Below are 7919 nucleotides of genomic sequence, written 5' to 3'. Positions count from 1 at the left end.
TGGATATTATTACATTTCATATTTTCCTGCATTTATCTGAATTCCTCTTCATTCTTTTATTTTTCTGGCTTTTGATTTGACATTTTTTTTTCCAATTTTTTATTTAATTATTTTTCAAGTACAGTTTTCTGTCTATTACTCCCATCCCATCCCACCCCCCATCCTCCCCCCTCCCTCCCATTTCCACCCTTCTCAGTTGTTGTCCATGTATCCTTTATATAGGTTCCTCTAAATCCCTCCCTTATTTCCCCTGAAATTCCCTCCCCTCTCCCCTCTGGACCCTCTCAGCCTGTTCTCTATTTCAGTGTCTTTGGTTATATTTTGCTTGCTTGTTTGTTTTGTTGTTTAGCTTCCTGTTAGAGGTGAGATCATATGGTATTTGTCCTTCAACACCTGGCTTATTTCACTCAGCATAATGCTTTCCAGTTCCATCCATGATGTTGCAAAAGGTAGGAGCTCCTTCTTTCTTTCTGCAGCATAAAATTCCATTGTGTATATGTACCATAGTTTTTTGTTCCATTCATTTACTGAGGGGCACCTAGGTTGCTTCCAACTCTTGGCTATTGTAAATTGTGCTATGAACATTGGGGTGCATAGGTTACCACTTTACACCGGTGAGAATGGCTATCATAAACAAAGCAATAAACAGCAAATGCTGAAGAGGGTGTGGGGAAAAGGGGACTCTGGTCCACTGTTGGTGGGATTGCAGACTGGTACAACCATTATGGAAAACAGTATGGAATTTTCTCAGAAAACTAAAATTGGACTTGCCTTTTGACCCAGCAATTCCACTGCTGGGATTGTATCCTAAGAACCCTAAAACACCAATCCTCTTCATTCTTTCTGAGCTTCTTTTCCTTTTCTTGTTCTTTCAGGGTGTTTTTTTCTACTTTGTTCTGCCACTCACTGATTCAATCTTCTGCTTCATTGAGCCTGCTTTTGATTCCTTCTACTGTGTTCTTTGGTTCAGAAATTGTATTCATCATTCTTTCTAGGCCCTTGTTGATAGTTTCTATTTCCTTTTTTATGTTGATATAGTTTGCCATGACTTCATTATAGTTTCCCTCTAGTTTCTGGTAATTCTCTGTGAGCTCATGGAGCTTTCTGATAACCATTGCTTTGAACTCAATATCTGATAGCTGAGTTGCCTCTATTTCATTTAGCATTCTTTCTGAGGCTTCCTCCTTTCCTTTTAATTCGGGGTTGTTTCTTTGTCTTCCCATTGTTTGTGAGACTCTTCTTATTAGCCTCAGCTTCTTAATTTATCTTTTCTGACTCTCTGGATTTATGGTGTGTACTTCTGTGGTAGAATACCTGTGAGATTTATTGGTGCTGTCTCCTTGATCTCGCAAGCTCACTGGTCTTGAATTGTCACTTATGTTGGCTCTGTGTTTGTCTTTGGGTTTTGATTGTTGTTGGGTCTTTCTTTGGTGGGCCTGGCCCACCAGCTGGTTAACTGAGGGTCACCCTCTCCACCACCTCTTGTATTTTATTGTGCTGGTGTGGGTGGGTTATGTGGAAGCTGGTTCTTTGGTGTGTAAAAGGTTTTGAGGATACTCTCTTGCTCTTGTTCAGTTGTTTGTTCTGGGTAATTTATCCACTGGGTAGTTGTATTTACAGATAGGTCCTAGATTGAGGTGAGTGTGGCTTCCACTCCCTCCTTAACCTTCTTCTGTTGTTATCTGTTGGTGGTTCCTTTGTTGGTGGGTTTCCTCTTCCAGAAAGTATTCTGGTGTTCATAGCTTCCACTTACTCTTTTTTTGTGTGCTCATTTGAAGGGGGAAGGCAAAACAGCTTAAGAAAGCAAGACTGTGTTCTAAGATATTTACAGTATTAGCCTGTAGAGAAGAGATAGGAGATCCTTTGTCTATAGTGTTATAGTGTTAACTGTGATCTTCCACCCAAATAGCCACTTTTTAGAAAGGACGGAGAAAAGATAAGACTCTCTTTGGGGAAGGAAGGATTGTGAGTTGGATCTAGAAAGCAGTGAGCTTGTGGAGGTCAGATTCTGATGTAAGATGAAAGTGAAGAATAGGAAATAGGTGTTGTGTGTGAGAGAACTGAGTTAATCACAACAATAATAAAGTTCAGAAAATTGTTAAGTGGGCTAAGATCTGGGAGGAGTGCTGCATAGTATTTACAGTTGTATGGAACAACTATTATTTACAATAATAATGGAGCGACAATCACATGACAGAATGTATGTGACCTGAATAACAAGAATAGGAAGTATAGGACCTTGAGTAGTGTGCTAATGGAACATAAGTGAGATGAAAGATGGTAAATTAATGATATACTATGAAAGAGAGAACTAGAAAAACCAGTCAAACAATACAATTTAACCGGCAAAGCAAAGAAGACTAAACAGAAAAAAGAGGAATACAAAAATACTAATAAAATAGAAGATGTAAGAATAGAAAAAATAATAATACAAATATGCAATAACTTGCAGCTTCTCTGTAATAGCAAAGTGGAATTTTTCTCACTGTCTTAGCTGTTGGGATGACCCCTCTTTGGCTTCAAGTCTGTTTTTTTCATAGTTTCAGGTTTTTTGGTCTCACTTATGGGAATTTAAAGAATGAGAGAAGGAAGGAAAGAAGAGCTAAAATGGGAAAGAAAGGAAGAAGGAATATAACAACAAAGAAGGAAAGAGAGGAAAAAGGAGTTGAAAGATAAAAATAATAAAAAAAATAAAGAGTTACATTTAAAAAAACCACAAAACCTCTTGCTGGCTTCAAACTGGCCAAGTCAGTTTTGTTGGTCCTCCTGGCTGCAGCAGGCTGAGGGGTGGTTGGTTTTTCTCTTCTCCCTTCCTGATCTGCTCTCTGCTTCTAGCCCAGCTCACCAGCACCCTTGGTCCTTCAGGTTCCATATGTTTGTGCACATACCCTGCTGGGGGATACCAGTGTGAGGACTGGGTGCCTCTTCCCAGGGTTTTGGGTGTGGGTGCCAAGCCTTCTTCAGAGTGCACTCTCCCTGGGTTGCGGGCCTGCACCTTTGGCCTAGCCTATTCTGGTCCCTCAGGTTCAGGGGCACACTGTTCCCATGGCTATGGGATTATGCACAGGGCCTTCTGTGCCACCTTGGGGGAGCCAAGTAACTGTCTGGGGAGGAGGCTGGAGTGGCTGCTGCAAGAAAATTCCCTAAACAGTCATCAAGTGTCTTTTTTCACTTTTTCTTTTTGAGAAATTCCTCTTACTCAAGCCTGCCACTTTGTGCAGAAGCTAGGCCTCTCGCACAGCCCAATTCTCCAACCAGACTGGGGTCTATCAGGGTCTATTGGGGTTAGGGCCCATCACGGCTAACTGAGGCCCAACTCTCAACTCTCCCCATCCAGCATTCACAGACTCTGTGAGTGCTCACAGCCCCTGTGTGTTTGCCATTTAGTCCTTATTATCCTCTGCGATTTCAAGCAACCAGGTTTCTTCCGGTGCTGCTCAAACCTTGTTTGGCAGAGGAGGGAGCCATTGACCCAGCTCTCTCCCAAGAAGTCTGTGGCAGACATGGTGGGCGCTGGGCCTGGAGCTGCAGCAGCCCTCATCCCCATGCTGTTCCCAGGGACCTTATTTTCCTGAAGCACTCTCCTTACCATCTGGTTTTTCAATGTCCTCTACAATTTTGTGTCTCCTATCTTCATATATGCTAGGGTACTGTTGGCTGTTTGCTGTGTTCCTCTGTAGATTGGCTTGGTTTTTCTCCTGTGTGTAGGGTGAAGTGGAATCTGCTCCCTCCTACCTCACCACCATCTTCAATCTCTGGAGTTTTATGGTTTCGAGTCCCATATTTAAGTCTTTAATTCATGTTGAGTTTATTCTTGTGTATGGTCTAAGAAAGTGATTTAGTTTCATTTTTTTGCATGTATCTGTCCAGTTTTCTCAGTGCAATTTATTGAATAGACTGTGTTTACCCAATTGTATGTTCTTGCTTCCTTTTCACTTTTTTTAACAATCTAGAAAACTGGTACATAGAGATGTTAAAACCTTACCCACTGTAATACAGTTAGTGAGTGTCAGAGCATGCATTCTACTCCAGGCAGTCTGATTATGGAGACCCCCCTAATAAAAACTGTAGTGTAAGAATTGGCAGCTTAAAGGAGTTTGGGATATTCTACCATTTAACAAGTTCTAGAAGAGAATAGTAAAGGAATTTCTGTGGGCAAATTAACCAGTGGCCTACCAAGCATAGACTAGGTTCATTTTTGGTCATTTTCTCTGAATTTTTGCAATGGCTCACACCATGCCAGTTAAAAACTAATGTCAGCCAGAGACTTGGGAACTGCAGTCAAGAGGGAAATGGTTGTAGCAAAAACAATGTGCAAATGGAAGTTGTTTAAAACAGTGCATTCCATATTCTTTTCCCTTAAGAAAAAAATGTAGTATTAATGGTTGCTTCAAATTCATCATTAGATGAATCAATAATGTTGATTGATCTGAGGTTGGGTGCCACACATGATGCTAAACAATGTGGGTCTGCACAGGAACGTTAAGAATGCAAATTTGCTCTCCTAGGGCTGCAAATAAAGACCATGAATTGGGGACAACACATGGGTAGGAGACAATAAATCACAAACAAAGACATAAGCACATGACATAAAAATATTGGCTGTAGGGCCAGGATGCTCAAGGCTGTGAATCAAGATGGCTCAGAATCACAACTAATACCTACCATGCAGTGAGTTGTTTTGAATTTTAGTCAAACTGTATTTTTCAGACCATAAGATGCACCTAGGTTTTAAAGGAAAAAATAGGGAAATTTTTTTCAAGCAAAACATGTGGTAAAATATTTAATAACATAAATAACATAATATTTCACCAATGTAAATGTAAACAGAATTCAACAGCAGCATTAACAACCAGTATTTCTCCCAAATGAGGGGGGGAAGTGCATCTGATAGTCTGAAAAATACAGTATTTTCAGAAGGTTTTGACCATGCCCTTTGAAAGTTTATTCAGTCATATCTCTAAAGCAAAGGTTCTCAAATTTGTGTACAGTTCACATTTATGTGAAGTTCACACTCATAGTCCTAGCAGACCGGTAAAGCATTATTTGAGCAAAGTGTTCTGAGATTAAGAAATAGCTGAAGATGATTAAACTAGATATTGCACACTCCTATCAAAATGTTGCCATGACAACATGGAAATGTCCTCTACTTCATTGGAGGATCCCAAGAGAATGAAATGTCGATAGAAATGTTTATAAGGAGAGAATGATATGAAGAAAATTCAGGAAATGAAAATACTTAGCTCCATTTTGTACCACAACTAAGAACCCTAATTATTGTGAGGATATTATTAAGGTATTTGACACATCACAAAAGAGAATGAATATATGGAAGAAAAAATGGTGCACTCTGCAATTATATTTTACTAATTTAACACTTTTGCTCCAGATGGCTGGATTTGATTGCACCCCAAATTCCAAATTATTAATATGAGATGGTCACGAGCTGGATATGTGTTCTAAATGTGAAGATGTTCCAATTCCTGTCATAAATGTACAATTCATTCACAATGCATGACACCATTTGGAAATTTGACACTTTACTTCCTTCAGAGCATGGAAATTCAATGGTGGTAACATTGGTGTCAATTATCAACAATACAATGGGTCACACACCCTGAATGACACTTATGCAAGTACACTTTAATGCTTTCTGTCTTCACCCCTACTTTTGCTTAAAATTATGCAGCATTTTCTGTTTCAGCTGTTCCTCTAAATCACCATGGAAATAAATGAGTGTCAAAACCAAATGAAAACTAAGGTGGTTAATGCTTTATAAAAGCCATCTGAAAGTAGACAAGCTCAAGTCTTGTTTTATTTTTATACTGTAGTTTAAGAAAAAATAACAATCAGGAAGAGGAAAATATACTTAAAGAAAAGAATGTACTCCAAAATAGGCCAAAGGAGAGGTAAAAATGTGCTTAATATTTGTTTCATTCATATTATATAGTTCAGTTCTTCAGATGAAAGCTGCAGCCTCTTTGTGACACACCCAAAACACAATGCCTGAAATTCAGGGTCCCTTTTCCTTGGGAACCCATAGAGATTCAGTGCACATTTATTTTGGTCACCTACTGACCACTCAGTATTCATTCACCTTTTTAATAGCAATATGTTTTTCATTTGGAAAATTGCCTGTCTCTCATTGAATTCAATGTGTATCAAGTAGTCAATAGAAGTATTGTGATCACCTTAAGGATTCTGAAGACTATTAGGGGAAACCAGTGTCTAAGAGAACAAAAGCACTGATTGAAATTGTAGGGTGAGATCCAGACTTGCATTACTTTGAATATCAGAAGAGATGTGACCTTATTTTGTACTCTTAATTGCATGATACAAGGCATATTGATAACCAGGAATACAAAGAATGGAAGGAAAATACCAGTTGTAAGTTGTGGGTTTTTTTGGGGGGTGGTGAAACTATTGATGTTTACTGTTTTCTTATTTATAAAAGTGGTGACTTTTTACGGTATAGTATTTAAAAATACCTAAGTACATGAGGTGCTGTCCTAGTTTGGGAAGTAGGAAGTCTTTTTCTAGTGAGATTGTACAATTTTTCTCACAGCCTAAAGGCTTTCAGCACAGATTCTCTTTATTGTTTCAGAATCATAAGCTAGTCCATTGTTCCTACCACCTAAGATTTGAAACCTTCAGCATATCTAATTCATGCAAATATACAATCCAGTATAAATACCTCATCAGAAACTTTGATATATTTTGAATCAAATCACAAGAAAAAACTCACAATACTCAGCTTTCTTAATGCAAGTATGCAGTCTCTCCATTGCCTATGTCAATCTGAGTCTGAGTCTAGAAATATTTTTTTCTCCCTCTCTCATGTTTTCTCCCTTTGTCTTCGGTCTTTGTTTCTGGGTACATATACCCTTGAACAGTTTGTCATATTATTTCTATAGTCTTTCTTGCCTGATCAGATTTATAAAAAGTTCCTTTACCTCTTTAAAACTCTGTCTTCTGTTGTAAGAAGCCCACACAATCTAACTGATAACTTATTCTCTATTCATTTACAGCATATGTCTTTTGCACAGACTGGTACAAACCACAGGACTGGTTTGCATGTTAATGACAACATCATTTTTTTCTCTGAAATTTTCATAGCCTTTTCCCACAAATTTGAATATACTTAAATAATATTTAATTGTAGTATATTGGGGACTAAACTTATCCAAGGTCTCTTTCTAGTTCACAATCACATCTGGGAATCTGAAAAGAAGAAAATCTATTTTTGAAGTGTTCCTTTTTGCAAATTAATATATCTCAGAATATAAGTACTTGAGTGGTGATTTGCTTTGCTGAAACAGAATAGCACTCACTAGATATGATAAATGGCAAGTATCAAAATTTGGGAGGTTTTTGCTTGAGTTATCATTACAGAGTAAATTTTGTCCAGATACAAAATAATGATTTCACACATGTACTTCCAACTTCTATAATTGTCTTGGCACTGCAATGAAAACATTTAATCTACCTCCTCTGTAATATCTACACTTAGACTCTTGGCTATACTAATCTTAGTATCCTCTGATTTTTGTCACTTTTGATTTATTTTAAACAGTTAGTACCTAACTAATGCCTGCATTACATTATTCTTAATGTGTCATATCTCTCTAAATTTAATTTAAATCCCTTGAAGGCAGAATTGTACTGAGTCTTTGGATCCAGAGCTTAATCCTAACTTTATCCTTAGTTACAGGGAATACCAGAGTGGGAATGATAGATAAAATTCTGATCTCATAGACCTTACATCTAGTGCACAGGTGGCGAACACGAGGCCTGCAGGCTGAATATGGCCATCCACCTTATTTTATTCAGCCCAGCACCTTGTTTCTACCTGGTGGCAGCACCGAGCTAGTTGCCCCTAGTTAAGGTGTAATTCAACCCTTTGAAGGCAAACTCGAAGC

Source organism: Sturnira hondurensis, unplaced genomic scaffold (genome assembly GCF_014824575.4).
Source record: "Sturnira hondurensis isolate 20B ecotype Veracruz unplaced genomic scaffold, ASM1482457v3 Scaffold0019970, whole genome shotgun sequence".
NCBI classification, from domain to species: Eukaryota; Metazoa; Chordata; class Mammalia; order Chiroptera; family Phyllostomidae; genus Sturnira; species Sturnira hondurensis.
Note: the sequence above shows the minus strand (reverse complement) of the source record.